The sequence below is a fragment of the Zalophus californianus genome, chromosome X (assembly GCF_009762305.2).
Source record: "Zalophus californianus isolate mZalCal1 chromosome X, mZalCal1.pri.v2, whole genome shotgun sequence".
NCBI classification, from domain to species: domain Eukaryota; kingdom Metazoa; phylum Chordata; class Mammalia; order Carnivora; family Otariidae; genus Zalophus; species Zalophus californianus.
Window position 1 is genome coordinate 118,806,690 of NC_045612.1, and position 10,202 is coordinate 118,816,891.

Consider the following 10,202-nt stretch of genomic DNA (forward strand, 5'->3'; position numbering starts at 1 on the left):
CTCTGTATGATGAGGATGACAGTGAGCCAATTTGTTGCTGTGAAATTGTGTAAATGAAGGAAAAGAATCAAGCATTTATCCTGCCTTTCCTATACGAACTGTACCACTGGGTAACCAAAGAGTAGATCATAAGTATCTCTTTGTAAAAGTATTCCAATTAATAAATGAAAAATAAACAACAGAATAGCACTATTTTGCAACCTCATTGAAATTAATGTATCCAGCCATTGAGAAACAACAGCTGTTAACATAACGACCCAGAAAACCATGTGTCTCCAAAAGAAAGAACACGCTGTCCCCTCTGGTTTTGTCAAAGGATTCAAGCTGAATCTGATCAAACTTCTGAATCCACCTGCCAGTTGGTAGGAAATATAATGGACAGAGAAACATATTGACCTATACCACAACTGTGCCGTCCCAGCAAAACTGAGAATGTGTGAGATTCTATGTCAAAAGAGGTAGATTGCAGGGAAATTGAGGGGGCACCTGTATAATAAAAGAGACTTTAAAAACATGTCTTTTGTTTAATGGGCAAGACTAAGCTAGAGTTTCCAGATACGCCCAGTTGGGTAATAAAACCACGAACATTTGCAAGGAAGGATCACTCTGAGAAGTAAGGATAGTGGTTACTTTTGAAGGCAAAGAGTGTTGAAGGGGAGTTTCAAGGGGTGACTGGCAAACTTCTATTTCTTGACCCAGTTAGTAGTTAGAATCGTGTTTACCTTACAACAACCCACTAAGGAGTGCATTTGTTTTGTTTGGCTTCCCATATATGTATTTCATTTCACAATGAAAAGATCTTAAAAGCAGTGTGTATACTCCTATGACTACCAATTTTGGCATAGTTTCATTACCTTTTTCCTCCCCAACCCCCTCTCACCCCTACACTTACATCTACATCGCTGTAGAGGTCCACCACCAACAGGAAGTCTTTCTCAACTTCCAGATAATCAGGGTAGGATGTGTAACTTAATCTACATGGAATTTTGATGATGTTTATTTATGGGATCTAAAAGTTCATTATAGACCATTGCCATTGCAAAAATATAGGGGCTTGGTTTAATAGAGATTTTGAAAACATGGTAGAAGGGTTCAGAATAGTGGGAAGTGAAAGGCATTTCCTAGTGAACTTTCCTGACAGGGTTTGGATTCATAACAGTGGTACATATGACATGTTCCCTGGGTTCTTCTGAGACCAAAATGTGGGAACATTTCCTCTTTTGCCTCTACCTGGACTGAATCTGATTTTTCTGTTTTGGATAAGAATAACAATAAAATCTGAAAAGCCTGTCTATCTTGAAGACAAGTCTAGACAAGTGATTAGGTTAAATGCCCCAAACATTTCACAATAGTAATATAAGGTGACATGCTAGAGAGGCATAAAGAATAATCCTATTATATTTACATGCAGATATTGCCCTTGGGGCTGGCCTAATTAGTCCCGTTAATCACCATGGCCCTTTCAGCACTAAAGTGGTGAAAAGCTAAATCGAATTAATATTCTCTATGACCAAGCAGAGTTCCGGCCAAAGCAGTGCCTCAGCTCACATCTGTCAGGGAAATATTGCTGCGTTATTTTTCCTTTCCTTCCATTATCTCTGCGCAGCTCTCCTCTTCCTATAGGTTACAAGCATATAAGCAACTTGAGGACAAAGACTGTGTCTCATTCATCTCCGTAGTCTGTCTACACTTCAAGCACTGAGCTGCCCAGAGCAGAGATGAGGTGTTACCCATTCAATCCCTTTGTTACAGAAAAGAATGATTTGTTGGGGAAGTATTAAATTAAACTAGAAATGTGTTTAGCTTTAATTTTTCTTATTTTTCAGTTGAGGTATGATTTACATACAGTGAGATGCACAGATTTTAGGACTATAGTTTAATGAGTTTTGATAAATGCATAACCTGAACATTAGCAAGACCACCGCCCCCCCCCCGCCCAGTACTCCGTCATGGCCCTTCCAATCAGTAAGCACAGGCCCCAGGAAGCAACCTCCGTTGTGAGTAATATTGTCATAGATTATTTAGACTTATTCTGGAACTTCACAATATGAGTGGAATGATAGAGTATGTTTTCTTTTGCATCTGGCTCTGTCACACAGCATGATGTTTTTGATATTCATCCATGTGTGTATTATTCTTCTTTACACTTGATTAGTAGTCTATTGTGCAAAGAAAATACAATTTGTTTTATCCAATCTCTTGTTGATGAACATTTGGTTGTTTCCAGCAAAGGCTATAATGAATAAAGCTGCCATGAACATTCTTGAACAAGTCATTTTGTGAACACATTTTCATTCCTTTTGAGTAGACACCTAGGGGGTGGGATTGCTGGATCAGTGGGTAGGTGCACATTTTACTTTATAAAAAACCACCAGCTGGTTTTGTAAATTAGCCATATCATTTTACATTCCCACAAAAACTGTACGCAAGTTCAAATTGCCCAACACTCTCTTCGAATATTTTAATGAGTGTGTCGTAGTATCTCAACATGGATGTAATTTGTATTTTCCTGATAACTAAAAATGTGGATCAAGTTTTCATGTGCTTATTGGCCAATTGAATATCTTCTTTTTATGGATTATCTGTTTATAGCCCATTTTTATTTCATTGTTTGTCTTTTTATTTTGGAGTTATAAGAGCTCTTTATAGACCTTGGATGTTAGCTTTTTATCCAATATATGCTGTGTAAATATGTTTCTCCAATCTGTGGCTTGTCTATTCATTTTCTAAACATTGTCTTTGGATAAACTGAAGTTCTTAACTTCAGTGAGTCCAACTTACCCATTTTTTTTTTCTTTTATGGTTTGTACTTTCTGTGTCCTGAGAAATCTTTGCCTATCCCAACATCACCAAGGTATTCTTCTGCTGTTTTATTCTAGAAGCTCTACTACTTTAACCTTTATGTTTGAGTCTGTGATCTATCTTGAATTAGCTTTATGTTATATGATAGAGTGGTGTGTGATATGATACAGTTTGTGGTATCACAAAGTGGTTGAGTTTTACTTCTTCTCACATGGATATTGTCAGACATTGTGGCAGAGTTGTTCCAGGATCATTTGTTAAAAAGGCCATTCTTCCCCCCTTCGAAATACCTAGCACCTTTGCCAAAAGTCACTTGACGATAATGTGTGGGTCTGTTCATGAACTCTATGTTCTGATCCATACTCCCTTTATTACTGTTGAATTGTAGTAATTCTTAAAATTGGAGAATGTGAATCCCCCAAATTTCTTGTTCTTTTTAAAGATCCTTTGACCAACCCAGATCTTTTTATATTCACAGACATGTTTTACAGTCAGCTTGGCAATTCCTATAAAGAAAACTGCTAGGAGCTTTGCGCAGTGGCAGTATCGTAGCCAATGAGGTTTATCCGAGGCGCGATTATTGCTAATAGAAAACTGCTAGGATTTTTTTTTTAAGATTTTATTTATTTATTTGAGAGAGCGCACGCGCAGAGGGAGAGAGAGAAGCAGGCTCCCTGCTTGATCCCCAGACCTGGGATCATGACCTGAGATGAAGTCAGATGCCTAACTGAGTGAGCCACCCAGGGGCCCCTCTCTTCTTTTTTTAATCAAAATATTTACTGTTATACCTCCTGGTATTGTGCAACAGGTGTTTTACTTTTTGGTCTTGTTTTTCTCGTGGTGCTTCAGTTTGGATAGTTTGTCTTGCCATGTTTGAAAAAGCATTGCTTTCTTTTTTTTCTTTCTCAGTGTCCAATCTGCTGTTAAACCCATCCAGTAAAATTTAATTTCAGATGTTGTACATCTACAGTTCCTATTTAATTCTTTCTTATAGTTTGATCTATAAACTGAAATTCCCTGCATGTTCTCTCACTGTGGCCATTTTTCTTAATATTTATATTTGTAACAGCTATTTTATAATCCTACCCACTGATTCCAGTATCTGTGTGATCTCTGAATTTATCTCCTGCTTATGGCTCAGATTTCTCTGTTTATTCACACATACTGTAACTTTTTTTAAATGTATACTTGGCATCATGAATGCTGTGGTTTTTTTAAAGTCCGGATTTGGTTGTCTTCCTATAAAAAAGTGTTGGATTTTATTTTGGCTAGCAGATAAATTTTGGTAGATCAGCTCAAATGTGTTGAAACTTGGCTTTAGACTTGCCTAGGGCGAATCTACAGTAGCCTTTCCTCTAGGACTGGAGTACTCTGTCCCCAGGCATGGTCTTTCTAGACTCTCAACTGAATGACCAGAGTACTGAGCAAAATCTCTTCATTTTTGCCAATTGAACCAACTATGTCTCTTTCACCTCCCATATTCCCAGCAGCTGTTCTCTGCTAGACGAGTTTTGCCCTATGCCCATACAGCTTGTATTTGACCAAGGATTCGAGGGGTCACCTATGCAGATTTCTGAAACTCCTGTTCTGCTCAGGTCCCTCTCTACAGCACATTCCAGCCAACTGAACAATCCAGAAATCTGATCTCTGTTTCCTGAGCAGAGCAAGACTGCTATTCACTGTTTGGGTTACACCCCTGTGCTGCAGTCTAGAAAGTTCACCAAAGCAGAAAGCAGAGTAAATATGGAGCTTACCTCATGTGTCTCCTCTCAGAGATCAAAACCCTGTTTTGTCTACTGCCTTAAATCAGTTGCTTCATATATTTTGTCCAATTTGATCATTGTTTATGATAGGAAGGTAAATCTGATAGCCATAATTCTGCCGTGATCAGAACCAGAGTCTAATCTTTTATGCTTTAATATTGTCAAAGATTTCCTTGAGGATGCATTTAAAGGCCCTTGCTAATCAATTCTGGTGTCTTCAATGTGGTTGGCCTCTCCCCTGTATTTTGGTTCATAGACACCTTTGAGAATCTAATGCAAGTTCAGGGAACTTTCTTCAGAAAAAAATGTGCATGGGTCCCCTTTTGTAGAAAATTCCAGAGATTTCACTGATTCCCCCAAAGCCCAACTGTGAATCATTGCTATCAACAGGCTGAGAATTAAGAATCCCTGCTCAATATCCTTTCTACAGCTATAAATATGTGGTTGTTGTGTTTTGTTTCCGAAAATGAAAACAAGCTGATAATAGCCAACATAGAAAGTTTGGGTAAATTTTATAGGAAGTAAATAGGTTTGGATACTGGAACAAATATATTTCCGTGCACACCTCAACAAGTTTATGATTCACTTTCTGAACTTAGGAAAAGGTTTAAGATCTTTCAAAGTCTTTTCGTAAGTGAGCCTAGACTTTATGTCCACCATACTGCACCTTCACTTCCACTTACCTTATGTGTGAAACTTGACCCAACCGATTCTGGTATGGAAATCAGATGCGGTTTGTTTTGTTTTGTTTTGTTTTGTTTTGTTTTGGTAAAAATGGTTGGTCATTATATAGTTATAATGCTATATAGTTATATAGTTAACCTATTTAATTATGTGCTTATGAGTTCCTCTATGAATAATAAAGGGAGATGTACCACTAAGGTACAGTCAAAAATATATCTTCACACCAGTTTCTCCAGAAGTTGACTCTGAAATAAGAACTCCACTACAAGAAATGTATTTCAGAGGTAATCCCAGGGAACATTCGAGAGGCCAAGTGAGATGGGACAGGGAAGAAGGCCAAGAAAGGAATCGTGGTGAAGCAAGTTACTACTTTGGAAAAGCTGGAGTTTACTCCTACCGGACAGCTCTGGGAACCAGGGTAAAGCACACTCCTCAGAAACCTCACATCCCAGGGGTGAAAGGGCTGGGTTATCCATCCACCAGTTCCCACTAGGTAGTGGTTGAGGGCTGCACCTGGCGGGGTGTTGATTATCTGTCATGTCAGGCCTACGGTATGTGGGTAGACAGAGGGATTTGGTGGCCAGAGAGATCCTTGAACGATCTCAGGTGCTGGCAGTTGAAAGTCAAGCTGTCACACACGTACGTCAGTGCTGAGGGGACGTGTGGAGGGCACTAACGGCAGCTGCTATTCCCTTCAAGCCAAAGCAATAACTAGCACTGATGACACTTAGAATAAATAGCCATGATTTCCCCCATTGGATAGTTTCATTTTGTTCTGCGGGATGACGGATGCCTCTCTTGGAGCCCCAAACACTTCGTATCTGTCAGACAGCACACGCTCCCTCATATAGATCATATTCAGAAAATAATGTTCAAATTTGCTGGTTTGCTTGGGTTTGTATACTACTTCCCTCTGGCTATCATCAGAACATCATCAGAACATGTTTTGATAATAAACAAATAAAAGTCCCTGCCAAATGTAATTAATTTTCTCTCATAGAAATTTTTTTTCTGGTGTGATGTCACCACAGGACTCTACATGACAAGGAAAATGAATGTAGTCTTTGTAGTAACTGATTTAGTTTGTCCTCTAAATTGAAATCTAGAGTAACTTTGGGGGAAAATATTTTCTTGGCATGCTTTGCTTCCTTTGAAATAGCCACCTAATAATGGCTAGTGTTCTTTGAGTGCCAGGTTCTAAGTCCTTTGTGTATATTAATTCATCTAAGACTCATACAGCCCTAGGAGGCTTATACTATCATCAGTCCTATTGTAACTAAAGACAAGTAGGCCAGTAAAAATGACTTTCCTTACCTAGTAAGGTCACAAAAATGTTAAATTTTCTAGATTCTAGAATTGAGGCACTTGGGTGGCTCAGTTGGTTAAACGTCCAGCTCTTGGTTTCGGCAACTCAGGTCATGATCTCATGGGTTGTGGGATGGAGCCCCATGTGTGTTAGGCTCCTCGCTCAGCAAGGAGTCTGCTTGAAAGATTCTCTCCCTCTGCCCCTCCCCTCCCTCACTCTCTCTCTCAAAATAAATAAATCTTTAAAAAAAAAAGAAAATTCTAGAATTAAACTCCTCCTAACAACTGCAAGCACATTGTTTCCCATCTGTATCTCAAGCAGCATGAAGTAACTTTTTCATCCAGCAGTGTAAATCCAGAGTCAATTTCTTCTTCTCAAACTTTTGCCAAACTTGGATTCCAGCGGGGCTGTTTGTGAACTCCCCTGAAGAAATAGGCCACTTCAGAATCTTGATGTACCTCATGGCAGAGGCTGTTCCCAAAGAAACTTAGCAAACCAAGCAATGTACTCTAAACAGAGGTCAACAAACTTTTCCTGTAAAGGACCAGATAATAAATATTTTCAGCTTTGCCAGCCATATATAGCCCCAAAACAGTAGACAGTACATAAACAAATGAGCGTGGCTGTGTGCCAATAAAACTTTATTTACCAATACCTGCAGCAAGTTGGATTTTGCCCTCAGGCTGTATAGAGTGCGATTTGGTCCCCATCATCGGCTGCCTATGAGTGCCACTCTCAAAGACCTTTGAATATGTAAAGTCACCATTACGCAATTCTAGGAAAAACTCATATGAAGTTAAGACTAGAAGGGACTTCGGGAGACTTTCGCACCTGATTTTATTTCAATGTAAAGGCTTCTTTTAGTGCCCCGTAGCTTTGTTTATAAATGTTAGCTAGTGAAGGGAAGATTGTGAGAACTGGGGAGAGAATATTCAGGGGGAAAACAAATGCTTTCCTTGTTAAAATTAGGCATAGGCTCACAAGGGTCATTAGAGTTCTTCAAATTAATTAAATGGGGAAGCCAGTGTTAAAGCATTAGAATCAAGTAAGAATGACAATAAAACAACCTTTACTTTTTCATGCAGGATAAAAAAGAGGAAGAATTCCATTCATAAAAATTTAATTTTTATTCACAGTTCTTACAATAAAATCAGGTGAATATATAGTCCCTCTTTGGAGGGCACCAAGTGACGTAAGTATGCCTAATTTGGGAGATAGTTTATTCTCTGGGAAACCACTTAGATATGGAGAAAAATTGACTCAATTATATGTAAAAAGTTATAATTGCAGCAACCAAAACTAAAAGAGGCCCTAGACATTAGCTATTTCAATTCAGTCATTTTATAAATAGGAACCTGAGGCTCAAGGGGTTCAATGTCATGCCAAAGGTCATCCAATTAGAAATGAAGCTGGGATGAAACCCACATGCACTGATGAGAGCCATGTTCCAATTTTATTTTTTTAAGATTTATTTATTTGGTTTTTTTGGGGGGTGCAGAGGGAAAGGGAGAGAGAGAATCTCAAGCAGGCTCCATGCCCAGCATGGAGCCCAACAGGGGAGCTCGATCTCACGACCCTGAGATCATGACCTGAGCTGAAATCAAGAGTTGGATGCTTAACCCACTGAGCCACTCAGGCGCCCCAGCCATGTTCCAGTTTTAGAGCCAGAAGGGTTTAATCCCAGCTTTGCTACTTAAAACTTTATAACTTTTAGGAAGTCTCTTAAACTATCTGAGTCTCCATAGTATTATTTGCAAACTGGGGATGACCAAGCAAGGTTTAGTAATGATGAAACGAAATATCAGGTATAAAGTCCCAGGCACTTAGTAGTTGCCCCATAAATGATATCTATAATATTCATTTGATAATTATTGCTTGAGAACTTACAATATGGTAAGCACTACATCAGGGAATGGGGATGCAAAGACAAGTAAAGCAAAATCCTCATCCTAGAAATGCTCATAGGAAACAGACACATGAACAGATCATTTGTAATATAATCTGTTTGAAGTGCTGTAATTGACATGCACAAAGGCCAGGAGCATATGGAAGATGGAGCACTAGGAACTGTGCCGTCCAATCCAGTACCTACTCGCTAATTGTATCTACAAAGCCCTTGAAATGTGGATAATCCAAACTGAGATGTACTATAAATGTAAAATACAAGATTTTGAAGATATAATACATACACAAGAAAAAGAATATAAAATATCTCAAATAACTTTCCATAGTGAGCACATGATGGCAGGAAAGTGTTTAGATAGATAAGGCAAAAATTCTGTCTCAAGTATTCTAAGTCTGATAAAGAAGACAAACAAATGCTATAATGCAATTCAGGAGAAAACAATATTAGATAAATACACATGGGGAAGGCTGTGGGCATATGTCATACATGATATGTGACATTTGAGGTAGATCTGAAAGCTGAGTGGTTCCCCCCACCCCACCCCCGTGAAGGAGGGAAGGAGAGCACTCCAGCTATCCAAATAGGAAAGGTGGGAGTAAAGACATGGCAATGTTCTGGAAAGAACAAGCAGTTGTTTCTTCCATCAATTTTCTAGGATGTCCTTAAACCCGACGTGAAGAACTTAGGGCTGTTTGCAAGTCCTTTCCATAGTTTGGTTATTCAAGCAGTATTTATTTGGCATCGAATAATAATACCATAGTAGCTAATACTTACTGGGTTCTTCTAATGTGCCAGATACAAAGTGCTTTCCACTGAATCCTCAAAGTAACCCAGGAGATAGGAAAATGTATGCCCCTATTTTATAGATAAGGAAACTGAGGACTACAAAGATTAAGTCACTTGCCTGAGATCGTGCAGTTAAGAAAAGACAGAGCCTGCCTCAGATTATAGGTCCGCCTGGTACCAAATTCTGTGCCACCAACTCCATGAGTGAGGATGCTGCCTCCCCACCTGGTCCATGTCCTCCCAGGAGGCCTGGAGCAGGAAAAAAGCAGTTCCATTTGTGGCCACCTGGGATGTGACAGCCAGCTCTCATCCTAAAAACAGCTCCGTGTAAAGCACATTTTGAAAGAGCAGAAGAGGCTCAACAGCGAGGTTTCTGTGGAGAGAGTTGCCAGAAGTGGACCTGGAGGGTAGAACTCTGGAGAGCCGGCAGCAGAAGCACTTGGAAGCTGCCATTGAGAAAGCTGCCTCCACCAGAAGGAGCTGTTACCAGAAGCTGCTGTGAGCAGAGACGCGGGGAGCCACCATCACCAGAAATGTCTGCTGGGGCTCTGCTAATAGAAGGGCAGGCTGGGAAGACACTGGTTGTTGTTGTTGTTGTTGTTTTTAAGATTTTTTTTTATTTTTTGAGAGAGACAGAGACAGAGAGTGCAAGAGGGGGAAGTGTCAGAGGGAAAAGCAGACTCCCCACTGAGCAGGGAGCCCGATGTGGGACTCCAGGATCATGACCTGAGCGGAAGGCAGACGCTCAACCAACTGAGCCACCCAGGTGCCCCCTGGGGAGACATTGTAATCAAAGGTTTCCCGGCCTCTCTACCATCGCAGAGAAAACTCCCTTGACATCAAGGCAACGGACTCCATCGATCTTTTAGTAGCCTATTTCCTAAAGATATGGAACAAAATTCCCTACCTATAGATCTGGTGAGATTGGTCCCCAGAACTTCTTAGGAGGGGGTTT

The 10,202-nt window shown here is 39.9% G+C and overlaps 1 pseudogene; it reads left to right on the forward strand.

Annotated features, from left to right (window-relative positions):
• The first annotated feature begins 3,328 nt into the window (after positions 1-3,328).
• On the forward strand, positions 3,329-3,452 carry LOC113931709 (annotated as a pseudogene).
• The last annotated feature ends 6,750 nt before the right edge of the window (positions 3,453-10,202 follow it).